Source organism: Cyprinus carpio, unplaced genomic scaffold, assembly GCF_018340385.1.
Source record: "Cyprinus carpio isolate SPL01 unplaced genomic scaffold, ASM1834038v1 S000006456, whole genome shotgun sequence".
Classification (NCBI taxonomy): domain Eukaryota; kingdom Metazoa; phylum Chordata; class Actinopteri; order Cypriniformes; family Cyprinidae; genus Cyprinus; species Cyprinus carpio.
Window position 1 is genome coordinate 487,828 of NW_024879138.1, and position 20,282 is coordinate 508,109.

A 20,282-nucleotide genomic window follows, 5' to 3' on the forward strand; every position below is an offset into this window, starting at 1 on the left:
TGCTTCTCGTTCCAAGCACTCAGTCAGGAGATGGGGCGCGTGTTCGACCGCGGAGTCGCCAGACGCGAGGCAGCCCGCCAACTTGCTGATCTCCGACAGAATAACAACTCTGTTTCCGACTATTCCATCGAGTTTCGGACGTTGTCCGCCGAGTGCAAATGGAATGAGGAGGCGCAGTGGGACATGTTCCTGCATGGGTTGGCTGACCGTGTTCAAAAGGAGATTTACACGTTGGAGTTACCCAAGACACTTGATGGACTGGTCGAACTGGCACTACGAATTGATGCACGTCTACAACAGAGAGAGACTCGACCGTACCAGACTCCTGTGGGTGAATTCGCGGAGTTCTCTGGTTAAAGGAGAGTGAACATGGTCAGCCCCTCTAACGATCCTGAACCCATGCAGGTAGGTCGAGCTCGGCTCTCCCGGTAGGAGAGAGAACATCGCCACTCGAGGGGTCTGTGTCTCTACTGTGAGGAGGCCGGCCATTTCATTTCTACCTGTCCTTTAAAAGGCCAAGCCCGGCGGTAGGATGGAGGATACTGTCGGGCAGCCTTTCCATGACTAGACCCTTGAACGCCACCCTCCTCCCGGTGAGACTCCAGTGGGCAGGCAGCTCTTTCAACGGCCAGGTGCTGGTGGATTCGGGAGCGGAGGGTAACTTGATGGACTTTTCATTGGCTCACAAACTGCACCTCCCCATCACAGCGCTGGAACACCCCATCACCATCCACGCACTAAATGGACAAGAACTCCCGGGGATTACTCACACTACTGGGCTCCTCACACTTATCACCTCGGGTAACCACACTGAGAGGACATCACTCTACCTCACCCAGTCACCTCACGCCCCCATCGTCCTGGGTCATCCGTGGTTGGCTAAACACGGACCCAGGATAGAGTGGGGTCAGAGCTCCGTGTCCAGTTGGAGCAATCAATGTTATGCCTCATGTCTTTCATCTGCTGTTCCGTCTGTTTCTTGTTCTGCTTCTCTTCATCCGCATCGTCCCTATGACTGTGCTATAGATTTACTGCCAGGTACGTCTCCTCCTAAGGGCAAGTTGTATTCACTTTCTGCTCCAGAAAGGAGGTTATGGAGAAATGATGGTGAGTTATCGCCCCGAGAACCTCCACAACCATCTGACAAAGACAAGATGAAGTGACACACAATATATACAGTAGGTAGACAACCAAAATGGGTAATACCGCCGCAGCGTTAACTGCAAGTCAGTCGCGTGTTAAAATCATTAGCTATACTACCGCCAGGTGGCGCAAAGGGACGGATTGCGAACTGAATGTAATTGTAAAATGAAAGGAAGACGTTAAACAACAATAACATTATAATATACATTATAACATCCTTAAAAGCCATTTAAAAAATAGGAAAGTCTTAGGCTACAGTCTACTCATCAAAAATTTAAAGAAAGACCTTTACACAAGGGCTCTTATGCATGCTATATTTATTAAACAGTCATTACAAAGGCTACATATATATATATATATACACGGATTAAAAGCTAAATGTTTTCATTTCGGTTCATAAATGATAAAAAAAAAACAAAAACAAATAATATATATATATAGGCCTATATATATTTAATATATATAATAATAATCTTCAGGTTCCATTTGCAGAGCGAAATGAGAACGGTCCAGCATTTACAAATAATTCTTATTAACTCTGTTATTATTCTTGACGTTTAAAATTGCTAACACTTGGCATTTTTGAATTATGCCTTTACTGTGTGACCAAAAATTGTGAATTGTGACTTTGATAGCGCTAGTGCCTCACGCGCACATATTCACTGGAAACAGCAGTCGTTCACCGAGCCATGTGGTGCGAGCAACGGTCGACTTTGACTACCTCATGAATAAGAGTTTAGCTTCAAATGGGCAACATGTTTGGATTTGTCTCAAATGAGAGAGATAAGCCCAACCTTACCTTATGTATCACTTTAAATTATTTATTATTATTATTATTATTATTATTTTGTTTATAAGCCTATATTATTATATACTGCAATTATATTTATCCATTAGAATTATATATTTGTAATTCTTGTTCTGTTCTGATAGATTTGTTGTAAAGTGAAGGGAACTAAAAACAAACTACTATTAAAATAAACAATAACAGTGGTTTTCAACCTGTGGGCCGCGGCCCCCTAGTGGGTCGCGATGGTATTGCAGGTGGGCCGCCAATTACTATTAAAATAAATAATAATATTGTTAATATATGTAAAAATGTCTAGTTCAAAAATTGCCCGTTCATTCTAGGGCTGTGCAATAGAAATTGTCATAAAATCACGATTTGAGCGTGCGCGATTTCTAAATCGCTTTACAGCACGATTTTCCGCGGCCCTGACCTCCCGCAGTATGCCATCCGATCTAATCAGAATGCAACGCGCTTAGCGCGAGAACAGAACAGACTGGGAATATGCCTATAACTCCAGGTTCACACACTGTCTGTGATGCGCCTTTTTTCCGAAGCCATGTTAACGGATCAGAGCGTTCACACTGCACGCGGTACCCAGCTAACAGGGAACGTTCCCAGAACATTCACTAACGTTCTTTAAAAGTTGTGTAAATGTTAGTACAAAACGTTATTAAAATAATGTTTTCGGAACGTTCTTATAACGTTGTTAATGTTCTTGTAAGGTTGCTACGTTCTTGTAAGGGAACAACATTCTCGGAACGTCTTTAGGACGTTATTTGTAATTGATGAATGTTCTTACAAGGTTGACAGAAAACGTTCTCGGAACGTCTTTAGGACGTTATTTGTAATTGATGAATGTTCTTCCCAGCTAACAATTTTACGTTCTGGGAACGTTCTCGGAACGTTAGTTTTTGGTTCCCAGAACGTTTCCAGAACGTTCCCTATTGGTTATCCAGGAAAGTTTTCTTAACGTATATAGAACGTTCCCTTAAGGTTAGGGGAACGTTCCGGGAACATTCCCTTTAGGTTATAAAAATATAACCTAAAAATAACCTACAGGGAACGTTCCCAGAACGTTCTCCATAGGTTATAAAATTAAACCTAAAAATAACTTACAGGGAACGTTCCTAGAACGTTCTTGTTTGGTTCCCAAAAAATAACCAAATGGGAACCATACGGGAACGTTAGGGGAACGTTCTGTGTTTGCTGGGTTACAAGGTTGACAGAAAACATTCTTAGAACAACGTTCTCGGAACGTCTTTAGGACGTTATTTGTTCTTGATGAATGTTCTTGTAAGGTTGACAGAAAGCGTTCTTAGAACAACGTTCTCTGAACGTCTTTAGGACGTTATTTGTAATTGATGAATGTTCTTACAAGGTTGATAGAAAACGTTCTTAGAACAACGTTCTCGGAACGTCTTTAGGACGTTATTTGTACTTGATGAATGTTCTTACAAGGTTGATAGAAAACGTTCTTAGAACAACGTTCTCGGAACGTCTTTAGGACGTTATTTGTACTTGATGAATGTTCTTACAAGGTTGATAGAAAACGTTCTTAGAACAACGTTCTCGGAACGTCTTTAGGACGTTATTTGTTCTTGATGAATGTTCTTACAAGGTTGACAGAAAACGTTCTTAGAACAACGTTCTCGGAACGTCTTTAGGACGTTATTTGTACTTGATGAATGTTCTTACAAGGTTGATAGAAAACGTTCTTAGAACAACGTTCTCGGAACGTCTTTAGGACGTTATTTGTAATTGATGAATGTTCTTGTAACGTTGATAGATAACGTTCTTAGCACAACGTTCTCGGAACGTCTTTAGGACGTTATTTGTAATTGATGAATGTTCTTATAAGGTTGATAGAAAACATTCTTAGAACAATGTTCTCGGAACGTCTTTAGGACGTTATTTGTACTTGATGAATGTTCTTATAAGGTTGATAGAAAACGTTCTTAGAACAACGTTCTCGGAACGTCTTTAGGACGTGATTTGTACTTGAATGTTCTTATAACGTTGTTAATGTTCTTGTAAGATTGATAGAAAACGTTCTTCACACAATGATCTCGGAACGTCTTTAGGATGTTATTTGTACTCAATGAATGTTCTCATAATGTTGAGAGAAAACATTTTTAGAACAACATTCTTAGAGCATTCAATTTTATTTAATGTACTTTCTAAATTAATTAATTGCTAAATGTTATTATGGTGTTATCCTAAAACATTCTGATAACAGCATGTCCTTATAGTTGCAGGCTACTTTATGAACGTTATCATAATGTTGGGAGAAACTTCTTTCTTATAGGCTATATAAAACCTATGAATAGAATAGAATAATAAAAAAAATAGAATATGGTAGAAAAATAAATGTATTTAAATATGAAACTACAACCTGGAGTAGGTGGTGGCTAATCGCCTGAATGTAATTTATAATTATTAATTATATATATTTTATAATTTATTTAAGTCACTTAGGCATATTAAGTGAATTGCAATCACTGTAAAAGTGAAATTTGCTAAATTAAGTTAATTCATTTAAGTCAAAAAATTAAAAAGATTATTTCAACTTAATTTGTGATTTGAACTAGGTTAAGCAGAACTCAAGCTAAATAAATTACTATAAATTAATTTAATCTACCATACAATCTATGATTTTTACGTATAAATGGCTGACCACAAAATATTTAAAAGAAAAATGAGCATAATTCATGATTTCAAACATGATAAAAGTAATTAATTTTACTCGACAAAATATTATCTGGGTGTTTTTCAAAAACCGCGCGCATTTTTCAGTCAGTCGCGTCCACACTCCACTCATCCCCAGAGAGACCGCGCTCACTCGCTCACTCACACTGATCACAGCAGGACTACTGGCGACGCGGTCACGGAAAATAACAGGTAACGTTAAGCATTTCGAGCTTCTTTATTCCTATTTAAAGCACTTTTGAACGTTTGTGTTTTACTGTCAACTTTAACTGAAGATTAACCAGCTTAACGTTAGTTATCACAATGTGTGTAACTTTAGCTAAGGTTAGCAAGGAGCTAACGCACCATTACATCAACGTTATCAATGGCAAGTGTTAAATATGCAGTGTTATACACAACAGTTCGTAAGTGGTAAATTAATAAGTATTTTTGGTGTTTATCACAGCCGGACACAGACAAACGAGTCCCGCAAAGTGTATTTTTAAGCTTATGTTAGAGAGACGGCTGACAGAGCATCTTCGTCATCTCTAACCGTCACTCCCGCCACAGATCTGAAGCGAGGTAATGCCAACACACATTCAGTGTATTAAAACACCTTTAAACTTCTTGTTAATTTTTATTGATTATCTGTAAGTTTCATCTAGAATGTCTATGTGATGCTGATCAAGTTTACTAAATCCACCGAACGGTGTACAAACTGGCTGAAGAGCTTTATAATGGCTGTTTAAACTTAGTTAACATTTTACACTGTTATTTGCTCCTCACGTTGTCTTATTTAAAATTCATATTATCAAATTGTTGTCATACTTTGAAATCAATGTTTTCAGTGCAAAGGCAGAGAGGGGCGGTGTGATGTCATTGGCAGCAAGAAGGCTGCAATACTAATATGGGCCTGAAATGAAGTAAGTAGAATTCACATTAAACAAATTGATGGGCTTTAGTGTTGTACCAGATGTTATTTGTCACGTTATAAACAGTTATGTAAATACATCGTTCTTCAGTTTTTATTTTTTGATGATTTGCCATAAATGCAGATGTAATGATGACCAGAAATGACAAGCAGCACAAATGTTAAGTCTTCTGAAGCAATACTATACATTTGTTTTGTGAATATTAGATTAATCAAATACACAGTGAATACACAGATGAAAAATAACAAACCTCAACTAACATCCCACAAGAGTAACATCATGACATCTAAGAACTAGTCATGTGTAATTCAGACTAGGGCTGGGCGATATATGAAAAAAAAAATTATATCTCAATATTGTCACATTTTTTACGATATTCGATATATATCTTGATATGTTTGCATTTGCATTTAGATAATAAAAATAAAAAAATTGGGGGAAATAGTTAAACTGGGATAAGAATTTTTATTTTATTTTTTTAAACAAGTTTTTAGCTAAGAACACTAGTCTGTCTACTGTCTCTGGTTTAAGAGAAGCTCTGTGGCATGAAACTATGTTCCCACTGCCATTAAAAACCCTCTCAGATGGGGAGCTATTTGCTGAAGCTTAAATAGTATATAGGATATATATATATAGAATATATATTCTTAAATATATTATTTATATATATATATATATATATATATATATATTATATATATATATATATATATATATTTACTTTATATATTATATATATATATATATATATATATATATATATAGACCAAAGACTATATACACTCTCTGTCTATATTGTGAAAACTGGTAAAACAAATGAAAAATATTATAAAAGTTAAATTCCTATAAGTAATTCCACATTGCCATATTTTTACACATGATTCATAAAAATAAGCTGTCCATAAATGTTGCTTAATTGTGAGTTAAATTTCTCTAATTTTGTGTTTTGTGTTTCAGGAACAATATTAGTCATTCAAGCTATGATCCTGGCAGATCTACTATCTGAAAAAAAAGACTCAGCAGATTTTTTTCAAGACACACAAGGTAGGACACAGTTCAGAACTTTATATTTACTTGGCAACATTTTTCTGAGATCAGCAGAAATTACTGAATAGTTGATCTAGGGACGTTCATTTTAACCGGTTAACCATTAACCGACCGTTAAGAATTTTGACAGATTAAAACAATCAGTTAAACGGTTTAAAAAGTCATTTATTTATTTTCAGTAATTTATCAAAATATTTAAAAAGGTTTGCTGCATGGTTAAAATATGATACGCGTATACATGTTTTTAGTTTTTTAGAGAAAAAAAAAACACAAGTCCCATTTTATTATTTAATTCAGAAATAGGTCTGATGCCGACACGAAATGTTTAAAATCATTATAATAAACTGTAAACATAGCTAGACTATTTTAGTTCCCCTCACTCCACAACAAATCATTTCAATTAACTGTATTTAGAAAAATAACAAGAAATAGGCCTTTCAGAAGTTATAGCAATATAAACAACAAGCCAAAAGGAATTAATTTAGGATAAAACGAAACTGAAACCAGCGTTGGGTCTCTCATTCGACACAAATTAAAATGTTTCCGTATTCACGATGTATTTGAATGCCAAATTATAATATACAATGTACTTCATTCGCGTTCCAATATCAAATATGTTTTGCATAACATTACGGTACGGTGATAACACTTAACAGCACTGATTTTACTGCATATTTAAACTGAGCAGTTTGGTTTTTCCCCCATGTTTGAGTGAATGTATTATTTATGATGATGAACAGGCTGCATTGTCAAAGTAGCAAAGCTTAACTGTGAGCGTGCATGCAGCGCCAGTGCAATCACTTGAGTTTTTCCTCAGTGAAAGCAACTACTCATTTTAGTCGTAAAGATAATCGGAATTGTAAACTGTTTGCCTTTATTTGTGTAGATTCACCATAAAAACAAATCTTTTTGTGTAAAATAAGCCTAAAGAAAAATAGGATGCCGCTTTCTGCTGTCTGTTTCCTTTTTGAACCGAAACTGCATAATTACCGAAACTGCAATTTTTCATTAATTTTCATAATATATTAAGTAAAAATATATTTCTCGTATAGGCCTATTTGTTGTGTTATATATATATATATATATATATAATATATATATATACACACAGTGTTTCCCACAGCCTTACACTCTATTTGTGGCGGCACTCCCCCGCCCCCATATATACACATATATGCAAAGTCATTTTCATCTGCCAGCAGGAGGCACTTTAAGAGCGGGAGAGATACAGGATTCTCCGGTAACGGCTGCGAAGCAGTGCTGAGCTCACAAACGCTGCCTTATCAACCATTATATATGCAAAATGAAATAAAATGAAATCGAAATTTTTTCTAAATACAGTCGGTTTCCTTTTTGAAATACAGTGATATAAAAACACCCCCGCATTGGTTTTTGATTTTTGAAACGTGGAGTGCTCATGTTTATTCAATGAAGTCAAAGCCTTTTGGAAAATCTATTTGTGGCGGTCAGTTTTGATATTGTGGCGGCCCGCCACAAATAAATCAATGTGTGGGAAACCCTGATATATATATAGAGCCTAGCTTTATTATGTTTTTCTCCTCCCGCAGAAGCGCTGCAGGTGTGTGATGTGATTTGAAGACCATGTGAATCCTCATGTTCTGTTGTTAGCGGCTTTTTGCACATGTAAAATTAATACAAATGTTAGTATTTTTAACGGGTCACAGACACTGATCCTTTCAAATTTAATTAAATTCTAATTTAAAATAATCTTGTCGGTTAACGGTTAATAATCGGTTAACGACCGTTGGTTGTCGGTTAGGAAAAATAACTAAAATGAACATCCCTAAGTTGAACATAGTTGAACCACTAAAAAATTAAAATTCTGTCATGGTTTACTCACCCCTCATGTTGTTCAAACCCATTTTGAATTAATTGTATTAATCTTTAGACAATTATTATTATTTTTTATAATCTTTCATCATTTTTGTCTTTCCATTGGAAGTCTAGGCAGTAGACTTATTATTTCATAGGAATTTTGTAATAACACAGTTTGTAACATCAGCCAATCTGTTTACTTTACAGATGGAGTGTGGAGAGACCGGACAGTTCCCACAGTGCTAGTTTTTTTCAGCACCCACACCCCACACACAAATTCACATAGAAGTTTTCAATAATAAAAAGTTTATATGATAGTTTCTATTTAGCTATGAAGTTATAGTTCATTGTCATAAATATTAAACTAAATATTAAAGTCCCCCTGTAGTGAAAATCAAGTTTTTATGCTGTTTATTTGTCTTTGTGGTTTTAAATATTGCTACATTACAATCCAATAACCAATCACATTAAAGAATCAATTCCTATCATTAGAATGCAAAATATACCAATACCAGCACAAAACTAAAAATACATTATAGCAAAAAAAAAAAAAAAAAAAAAACCATTAAGCTGTGGTTTAATGTGAATTAAGATACAATTTTGACTACGGGCGACTTAAATTTTTTTTACATGATATGCAATTTTCACCAGTCTGTTCAATGTGTTAATGAGATTTTTAAAAAGTGATTATCTTTGATTATTCAGATACCTGTTGAAATGCACATGTAATTATATGCTTGCTCGTATCTTGAATGTTGTGTTAATAAACATTATGTTGAAAGAATGTTGCAACAGTGCTAACCTGAAAATAACATTTTATTAAGCTACACTTTGTAATGTTCAAATGAATGTTTATAGAATGTTTTATTTTTAATAAATTGTAAGTGGAAAGAACATTGTAGGAACATTCTGGTAACCATAAAATAATGTTCCAGCAACGTTAAGCAAACTGGACATTTTAACGTTCCCGGAATGTTCCAGATAAACGTTCATAGAATGTTATATTTTTTATGAAATGTAAGTTTCAAGAACGTTGTAGGAACGTTATGCTGACCATAAAATAACATTCTGGGAACGTTAAGCAAACTGGACATTTTAACGTTTTTGGAACGGTCTAAATAAACGTTCATAGAACGTTATATTTTTTATGAAATTTAGGTTTCAAGAACGTTGTAGGAACGTTATGCTAACCATAAAATAACGTTCTGGGAACATTAAGCAAACTGGACATTTTAACGTTTTTGGAATGTTCTAAATAAACGTTCATAGAAAGTTATTTTTTATGAAATTTAGGTTTCAAGAACGTTTTAGGAACGTTATGCTAACCATAAAATAACGTCCTGGGAACATTAAGCAAACTGGACATTTTAACGTTTTTGGAACGTTCTAAATAAACGTTCATAGAACGTTATATTTTTTATGAAATTTAGGTTTCAAGAACGTTTTATAGGAACGTTATGCTAACCATAAAATAACGTTCTAGGAACATTAAACAAACTGGACATTTCCACATTTTTGGAACGTTCAAAATAACGTTCCCACAACCAAAAGGGAACGTTAGGAAAACGTTCTCAGAACATAAATTTGTTAGCTGGGTAAAAGGCTAGAAATAAAAACGTGCGAAAAGAATTAATATCTAGCACATGAGCATAGAGAGAGTTGTGAGTGCACAGGACACAGTTTGAGCGAGAGAAGACACGTTTTAAGTGCGCGCACTTTCTCCGGGCGAGAGCAGCGTGTATCTGAGCAAGCGTGTCTGGTTTTGTGACAGAGCAAAAGAAATCTGCGTGCGTGGGGACAGATTCGCGCTCGCACATTAATTTAATGTGCTTTCGCATTACATTAATGTGCTCTCGCTGCTGCACCGCATACACATACTGTATACGCACTGCAGACGGAGTAGCCTACGTGTGAACCTGTATAATGTATAACAAATCTATTTCAACATTTGAGGCACCCCTACAATTAATGAGCTCTATGAACAGTGCATGGCAAAAAACAAAAAAAAGTCCCTGGACACAGGATTTATTTATTTATATATATATTTTTTTTTTTTGCCATAAGTCTAGAAATTTTTTACACCTTTACTATAGCCTAGTGATTATTTTGACTTATGTCTGTTCTAGAGATGTTACAACTTTTTGATGAAGCTCTAATTGGTTTTCTTTTGGAAATATGTTTCAAATTCATCCTGAATGCATTCATGACTGTAAAGCATATCTGTGTGTGTCAAAATTGTGATTAAAATCGAAATCGCAAAATTGATCGAAATCGCGATGGGTTTTTTTTTTTGTCCATATCGCACAGCCCTAGTTCATTCAATAAATACAGTTAACAATCTAGCTTCTGAGTACTAAGTTATTAACCCAACAATAGCGAGGTCAGTTAATTTTTTTTGCAGTGGGCCACGCAAACATATGTGTTTGGTTGTGTGGGCCGCGAGTTGAAAAAGGTTGGGAACCACTGGCCTATAGCATTATAAGGCCTGACATTATTATTTCTGAATGTAATAAAATGCAACTCTCACAAACTTAATTTATTTTTTAGCGTGTTTTCGTGTATATTTTTATCCAGCTTTATTTTTCCATTGCATCTAAAAATGACTTTATTCACATTCACTCCGCACGTTCAATCTGCCTCTCGCGTTGTTCAGCTGTGGACGATTTCAAAATGTTTGATATAAAGGTTGCTGTCACATTTTATACAGGAATTGTTCATTTAAAAAAAAAAAAAAATCTAATTATATTGTTAGTTTCATGGTAACATTCAATCAAGTCTTCGGATACTATATAAGACACAAGTTCATTTAGACTATTTAACATGCACTGTGATATTTTACCGTTTCAACTTAAGATTTTAAAGTCAGTTTAATAGTATTGAAATTCAAGTTGAATCTAGTATTAAAAAAGGTTTTAATTGCTTTAATTATTTCTATGAATTAATAAGTTAACATGACTTTTTCATCATAGCATATTTTTACGAGTTTTCTGAAACCAAGCACCCACTTTTTTAAATCTATTAATCGCTCGCATATCTCCTACAACCTACAAATAAGGGCTAATAGAGGTTCTTTCTTTTATTATTTATTTATAATGTTTATTCTTGAAAAAAAAAAAACGTTTTTATTCTTTAATAAAATAAGGGACAGAATAAGGGACGATCGAAATATTTGTAATGTACAATAATATAGGCCTATATCTGCCTGCAGTTCAAAAGTTATATTTGTTTTGATTCATCCATTTATGTAGGATACAATTATTCTAAAAATAAAAATAAATAATGTCATACCATTAAATAAATTTTACCATTATAGAATTGGGGTAGTAATTTAGGAGGTGAAAATACAGTGAAATTACAAATGGCATGGGATTTTAAAGCATGACAACTGAAGGTCTATGAAACGTTTCTATGATGCATTTTTTTTTAAACAGTGGCACTTAAAGTTTTCAACTAAAATATTATTTCAACCATATAGCCTGTGAATAAATAAAATGCATACTTTTCAATGAAAGAACACTGAGAGTGTAAGTTGCTTCTGGTGTTTGGATTTGTACTTCAATATAATGAGCTCCAAGTTTAAGAATAGCCTACACTAGGTTTTTTTTTTTTTAATCTCTATTTAACAGCATTAGCTCAATGAAATACGCCTTTCTTAAGGTGGACTGAATGTTTTCCTGCCTTGCTAAATGTTGGGCTCATGATCAGTAAGTTGTATTCGCTCAAACTGATTTAGTAAAATCAAACCGCGGACGGTGAAGCTGGGTCAGTTAGAGCTCGCGCTTGCTGTGAGGCGGGAGCAGCTGACAGAGGATTCCGCTTGGTCTTAAAGCCTTCCTCAAACGTCTACGTTCACAAATAACAATGATTTTCGCAAAAATAATGATTAATTATCAATTGATATATAAATCGATTTTTTTGCCTCCCTACTTAAAATCAATTTTCAAATGACAAAGAAATTTTTCAAGACAAGTTTTAATATAATTCTTTATCATTTACCAGTCAAATTTATAACTGAGACAAGATGATCAATAAAAATCAGAAACGTTAATACCTTAATGCTGGAAAGACCTTTAGTTTATTTATTTATTTATTTTATTTTTTTAATACTAGCCCATCATGCAATCTTACAATTTCCCCTCCGCGCTCCGAGCATTTAATAATCACTCCGCTTCGCGTTCATTGAAACCAGAAACACCGCTCCGCCTTCACTCAGTGGCTAAAGTTGAAATGTTATTTTCATAATGTAGCCTATAAAAATAAAATAAAAATAAATAAAGAAATAAAATTACAGGACAGTTTCAAAGGGGATTAGGCTATTGTGTGCAAACTTTTTGTCCTACCAAACGCCAAACTAATAACATTGTCAGGATTAAAAGGTATAATTGCTGCTTTCTGCTGTGCAAATTTTGTTTGTGTTGAAAATAACAGTACATTTTCAGTTATTTTATCTACAGATTGATGCATTTCTTACAGATTTCTGCTCATTCAAAATCAGATACAGATGAAGTACTGTAAGATTACTTTTGTTTGAATGCATTATTGCAACAGCGATTACGTGTGAATGTGCTGTATCTGTTTAAATCATGCAACCTTCACAGATTACATAATGCTTTCGTTTTAAATTGATTAGTTTAAAAGACATTTCAAGCTTTCTGTAGATATATTTCTCATGTATGTGAGACACCCAGATTTTCAGTTATTTCATTATTAGTGAAAAAAATCACGTGATCGAGAGGGGGCCTCCCTGTCATGCCATTAATAATTTTCGCACAAACACTTGAATATGAATAATAATTCACATTTTGCATATGCATTACAAAGTAATTAAAAAAAAAATGCAATTATCCAAAATAAAACCAAACAAGATTTGTAATGAAGATAAAATGTAGACAAATAAGACTAAATGCTGCACGTGCACTCAGCATCATGCGCGCCGAGTAAATCTTGCACTCTGACATTTTACAGACTATTGTACAAACCTGCATTTAAATGCGGCTACAATTTTTTTATTTCATTTATTTATTTATTTTTACTTAAATTATATGAAAGCAAGTAAAGAATACTCCATTTAAAATCACTGAAGTTGTCAATTAATGAAGCTCTTTTTTTACATCGTGTGCATTTTGTTTATTATAATGAGAGAACTTAAGTTTAAACGTGAGGACGTTTTATTAATTAGTCCATTCTTTAGAGTTTCAGTGATTTAGCTAAATCGTGCAGGTTTAATTTAGTCGCAGAGGCGGCAGTGGCCGCTCGGAAAGAGCCAGAGGCGAAGGTGTCCGCTCACGATCCCGGTTTTGCCCTGGGTTCCCACTCCATCGGCTCTGCCTCAGTCACCTGGTCCCCCTCCAGCACACGGACCTCTCCTCTGGGTGGGGGGCCGCTGGAACGTCTGGAATCCGTTCCTTAGAGGGGGGGTCCTGTCATTGAGTCCGGACCCGGGGGTTCCTCCTTCTCACCACCAGAGGGCGCCACTTCCATTCTCCCGGACTCATTACCTTCAGTCTGCACACCTGGTTTACTCGACACACCTGTTTCACCCACTCACACGCACACACCTGGTGCCTATTGTCACGGACTATATAGTTTTGTCTCACCCACCACTCTGCCTGGCTGTATTGTTTATTATTAATTGTTATTTGTTAAGTGCTCATGGTATTGTGTTTCCAAATCCCACCCCGTGTCTGCTCTTGTCCCCGTGATCGGTTTCTGTTTTGTTCTGCCTTGTTGGCTTTTTATTTATTAAAAAGTAAGTTTTCCCCTGCGTTTGGACCCAGACCCTGTTTCTTCCACGGCGCGCTCTACCGCGCCGTGACACCCGTATACTCACGTTTTACTAAAATAAAGAAAATAATTTATAAAACACGCAAGCCTAGCTCACAATAGGCTACCACTCTTAATGCTCCGATCCAAAGTAAACCACAATTTATTTTGAATAATATAACACATAATTCATATTATATAAATAATACTGCACACTATTTAAATGTGTCAAATCTAAAATATGGTGTAGAGAAAATATAAGCACAGGCTCATAGGCTTGACATTTATCCTGCTTGAATTCGTTCTAAGAAACGCACATATCTTCATAAGGACTAAACTTTCATCTGTGAATATTAAATATTTTAACTAGCCTAAAGTGTTTTCCTTTCATTTTCCCCGACTGCAGTCAAATGTAACTCATCGGTGAGGCAAAGCTGACATCTATTCGCGAAAAGGTGCTTTGATGCGCTTGTTTGAAAACTTGTGATTAAAGCGCCACTCAGCGGACAAAAGCTGCAAATGCACTTTGCAGACGCCGCGGCGGCGGTACGAGCGGCGGTAAAACCAACGTTTTGGATGGCCACCTACTGTAGGACATTCTCATTCAACACAGCTGGTGCTGATCAGCTCATCAGCGGGACACAGAGCCGCGCTGATGAGCCACACCCACTCAACCAACGTGCACTCACATAGCGAGGGCGAGTCAATGAATCCATCAACCGTGACAGTACCCCCCCTCCTAGGAACGCCGCGTGGCGTTCCCAGACATCCTTACCTGTTGATTGTAAACATCGATAAGGGAGTGATCCAGGATGTCCCTAGCAGGAACCCAACTCCTCTCCTCCAGACCGCAACCTTCCTCCAGCATACAGGAGAGTTCATCCTGTTTTTCATGTGTCAAAAATAAAGCCTGTATTTCATTCTCACTTTAATCCGCCTGCCCCGGTCCCCCACCCGCCACGACTCATAGATGGGGAACCTACATTGTCGGTTAATCGCATACTGGACTTGAGATGGAGGGGACGCGGATTCCAGTACCTGGTGGACTGGGAAGGTTACGGTCCAGAGGAGAGGAGTTATGTTCCTGCTAGGGACATCCTGGATCACTCCCTTATCGATGATTACAATCGACAGGTAAGGGTGTCTGGGAACGCCAGGCGGCGTTCCTAGGAGGGGGGTACTGTCATGGTTGATGGATTCATTGACTCGCCCTCGCTAGGTGAGTGCACGTGGGTTGAATGGGTGCGGCTCATCAGCGTGGCTCGGGTGTCCCACTGATGAGCTGATCAGCAGCAGCTGTGTTGAATGAGAATGTCCTATATATTGTGTGTCACTTCGTCTTGTCTTTGTCAGATGGTTGTAGAGGTTCTCGGGGCGATACTCACCGTCATTTCTCCTCGCTCCAGTTCCTGGGTTCCGTTGGGATTTCCGCCTTGTTCAGAGGATCGTGTTTCTGGTCTCCAGCTTGCTGTCTGCCCCCTGAGTCCTGCGTTGCCGAGCCTGGTATTCATCTGCCTGCTGTTATTGGACCTACACTACCTCTATGCTCTTTTGTGTCAATAAACACCAGTTCACTTGCTATTGAATCCTTGACTGTTCTTTCGAGCCATGACATAATCTTAACAAAATATATAATCATTTTAGGCAAGTATTCCAACTCAAATGTATATTTATTTATTTATTTTTTTCTTGGAAAACGCCATATGTGACAATTATCTTTTTCTGGCTACTAAACTAGACTCTACGTTTAAGCAATGGCGAGTCCTGGGACTTGTTAAACATAGTGACTTTTTTTTATTGATGATACTTTTGCTAATGATAGTAATCTTGTTAAAAAATCTCATCTTTAAAAATCAATTTCTTTTTTCCCATTATCTTAAGGTTGGGCACTTCATCCAAGCTCAGTACTCTCTTTCCACAAAGGCCTCTTGTCACAGTTAGACTGCTTTTTGCAGATTCTTTCTCACCATCTATTTCCAAAATATACGGGTGCTGGTCATATAATTAGAATATCATCAACAAGTTGATTTATTTCACTAAATCCATTCAAAAAGTGAAACTTGTATATTATATTCATTCATTACACACAGACTGATATATTTCAAATGTTTATTTTCAAATTCAAATTCCCAATTTCAGATTGTCCTTTGTTTTTCTTGGAGAGAAGTGGCTTCTTTGGTGCCCTTCTTGACACCAGGCCATTGTCCAAAAGTCTTCGCCTCACTGTGCATGCAGATGCTCTCACATGCTGCCATTCCTGAGAAAGCTCTGCACTGATGGTGACACGATTCCGTAGCTCACTCCTCAGTAGGAGACGGTCCTGGCACTTGCAATATTCCTTATGGCTAAGTGACCTAATGATGTTTCTTAAAAATAAATAAATAAATAAATAAATCAGGGGAACAAATACAAATGTAAAAAATATATTGGACCCCTTAATAATTTAGTACTAAAAAAAGAAATAAATAACCCCCTCCTTTTTATTTTATTGTTTTATATTTATTTTATTCTCCCTCTTTCTTTTCCTAATTTACATTTCAGTGTTCTTATTATGTGAATGCCCATTTCTACTGAGTTCATGTCAGGTGAATTTGGAGGCCAAGTCATATTACAGAAATTCACTATTACGTTCCTTGAACCACTACTTGATGATTCTGGCAGTGTGGCATGGCCCATAATCCTGTTAGTAATGACCATCAACAGGGCCATACAGAGACCTTTTGAGGGGCAGGTGCTCAAAGTATAAAAGGGGCACATGGAATACAGATTTTAATAGGGCTGTGCTCCTTATTGATATGTGTATCGAAATGGATACTTCTGTTTTGATACAGCAGCAAATGCCATGACGCAGTTTTGAAAGAGTAACACAGAACAGAAAAGACCATTTTATGTTTAAAAGTTAAATATTTTTTTTTCTTTGCATCACTGAATTACTCTGGAATTGGAAACTGAATTATAGTATTATTATTGTTATTGTTATTATTATTATCATTATTATTATTATTATTATTGTTGTTGAGTTTACAGGGCATGGTGGTTTTGCTGTTGTAAACAATACTGTTGTTGTAGTAGAAATAGAATTCTATTTTTAGTTTTAACGACATTCAATGATGCTGCGCTGAACTCACTGTTCTGGATCAGGGCAAATTTCTATCATCCCGTCGACCTCCCAGACACCTCTGGACTGAGCTGGAGGGAAGCCATTATCCGGTGTCTGGAGAACGTCTATCCCCAATCCAGAGCACAGCCAGACCCAGAGCCCAGCCCACCATCTCCCCACTGCATGGAGCTCAAGCCAGAGCCCACTGCTGATGGAGAGCCAGAGCCTGTCACGAGTGACGAGCCATCGCATTGGAGTGCGACAGAGCTGAGCATCACCAGGGAGCCAGAGCCTCACGGATTGTCAGACCAGGTGTGAGAGTCGGCTACACCGCCTGCCATCAGGGAGAAAGCCATGGACAGAGAGAGCGCGGAGAGGAGCTCCACCCCCTGCACCATGGCTAAGGGTGAGCTGAAAAGGAATTTCGGAGAATGCAAAGCGGAGGAAAACTTGTCTTGTTTACCCACCTGCCCCCTTTCCTTTCTTCTCTGATGGTGAACTCTGTCCCTCCCGTTCCTGAGTTTAGCCCAGAGAAGGCTCCTGTTCCCATGTCCAGCTCTAAGAGGGCTCCTGGTCCCAAGTTAAGCACGGGCACTCACAAATGCCCAGGCACCCACCCTCTCCTGCCTCCTCCACCACTGTCGTCTGGCAGCCCCTTTGCTCGCCCTCAACCCACCATAAATACGGTGCGAGCTCCCCGCAGAGCTGCCATCCTCCTTCATCACAGTGGCTGCAGAATCCCTGGTCTCCGCCTCCAGCCCCTGAGACCCAGACTCCACCTCGGCCCATTGACCAAGAAGTTCCACCATGGCTCCTATCTTCCTCCTTTCCACCGTGGCCCATCAGTCCACTGGCTCCACTGGGCTCCCTCGTCCCTCTGGCTCCGCCATTGTCTGTTGTCGAGCATCTGTTGCCTTGGGAATCCAGTCCTCTAACTACGCCTCATCCCCCCGTTCCTCCAACTCTGTCAGGCTCCTCCATCCCTTTGGCTCCTCCTCGATCCTCTCTCACTCCAGCTCCACCATGGCTTTCTGGATCCCTGCCTTCACCTCAGTCACCGGAGCCCTCTGCTCCACCTCTGGATCCTCCCTGTTGCCCTGCCTCATCGGCTCTCCGTCTCGGGCTCCTCCGCCACCAGTTATGCCACCTTTGGTCGGCCACCTGGAGTTGTCAGCCCTTCCAACCTCCATGGCTCCTCCCTCCATTGGCTGCACCATGGGTCACCATTATGGCTGTTGCCTGGGTCCCACCTAGCACCGCATGCTCCAAGTCCCTCCTGTCATCTCCCTGGCTCCTTCCTCCGTCTGTTCCGCCCTGGCTCCTCCCATTTCCTCCTTGGCTCCTCCCTCCATCGTCACCTCCCTGGACTCTGTCTGCCGGCCCACTCCTGGGTGTCCGCCCTCCTCCTGAGCCTCCTCCCAGTTCCCACCCATCCCTCCTTCTGTTGGTTCTATGGCGTGTCCCCATGAATGGGGGGTGGGGGTTAGGGGGTGAAATGTCATTATTGGACTGTCTTTGTTGTGTTTCTCCTTCATGTGCCCTTATTTGGTTGTTCCTGTTCCTGTCCTCGTTGTCTCTTAATTAGTCATTCTGTTCACCTGAGAGAGAGTATAGTGTGACTTGTCTAAAATTTGATTGATGAGGGTCATAAAAGACATCTGTTTTGTACACCTGTTTGGACCCCCCTCCCCTTCCTGTACAGCCCCCGTGTGTGACCTTTTTATGAACCTAAAAAGAATTTGGAGGAAGGGAAAAGTGTTTTTGTGTGTGGGAACTATGTGCTTTTAACCTTTAAAATGCGAAAACGTGAAAATGGTATAAGGGAAGTTTTTATTAAGGTTTTACATACACAATGCATTTCAAGAAAAAGGTTATAAACATAGAGAAAGGTGTTAAAGTTGTTACAAATTAAATAAAAAGAAAACTAGGTTACTGGTTATTTATCTAAAACAACCAAACAAGTCAAAAACTATCAGATACGTTCGTTAAACAACACGTGAGAGTCCCAAGCTTGTAGCATTACAATTTAAAAAGGTGTTAGAGTTTTACAACATATAAAAAAAAAAAATATTACACAGATTATATAATTCATAACTAACCTAAAAAAAAAAAAAAAAAAAAAAAAAAAGGGAACGTAAAGCAATGTTAGAAACCAGGAAAGTTGCCGTTTGTCACGCCTGGTGAAAAGTTAAAACAAGAAAAAAGAGGTATGCATTTAGCGGATCTAAAAGAAAATGCATCAGACGCCGTCGTTAAAACACCAGCACAAGATACAAACAAACAAACTAGGGCACAAACACAACATACAAACATAAACATACTGTACAAACAAGCATACAAACGTAAACCACAAACACAAACATACAAATGCAAACATACAAAAATACAAACTAAAATTACAAACAAACACAAATATACACCCCCAAACTCAAACAAGTACACAAACATACAAAAAACAAACTAGGTCACAAACACAAACATACACGCAAAAACAAACGCTTACACAAACACATACACAAAAACAATACATACTGTACAAACAAGCATACAAACATAAACCACAAACACAAACATACAAATGCAAACATACAAAGATACAAACTAAAAATTACAAACAAGCATACAAACGTAAACCACAAACATACAAATGCAAACATACAAACTAAAAATTACAAACAAACATACAAATGTAAACAGCAAACAAAAACATACAAAAGCAAACATACTGTACAAACAAACATAAAAACTAAAACTTACAAACAAACACAAATATACACTCCAAACTCAAACAAGTACACAAACAAACATACAAAACAAACAAACTAGGGCACAAACACAACATACAAACATAAACACACTGTAAAAACAAGCATACAAACGTAAACCACAAACACAAACATACAAATGCAAACATACAGAAAACATGAACATGCAAGCAAACAAACACAAATATACCTACAAACCCAAACAAGTACATAAATATACA

The 20,282-nt window shown here is 37.6% G+C and overlaps 1 long non-coding RNA gene across 2 annotated transcripts; it reads left to right on the forward strand.

The window, feature by feature from the left end:
- Positions 1 to 4,739: 4,739 nt before the first annotated feature.
- On the forward strand, positions 4,740 to 6,845 carry LOC109112510. Of its 2 annotated transcripts, none has more exons than XR_006159236.1 (4): positions 4,740 to 4,831; positions 5,085 to 5,200; positions 5,467 to 5,541; positions 6,508 to 6,845. It is a non-coding gene; the product is annotated as an uncharacterized LOC109112510 (long non-coding RNA). The 2 variants fall into 2 exon arrangements; XR_006159237.1 differs by lacking the exon at positions 6,508 to 6,845 and adding an exon at positions 5,674 to 5,720.
- The last annotated feature ends 13,437 nt before the right edge of the window (positions 6,846 to 20,282 follow it).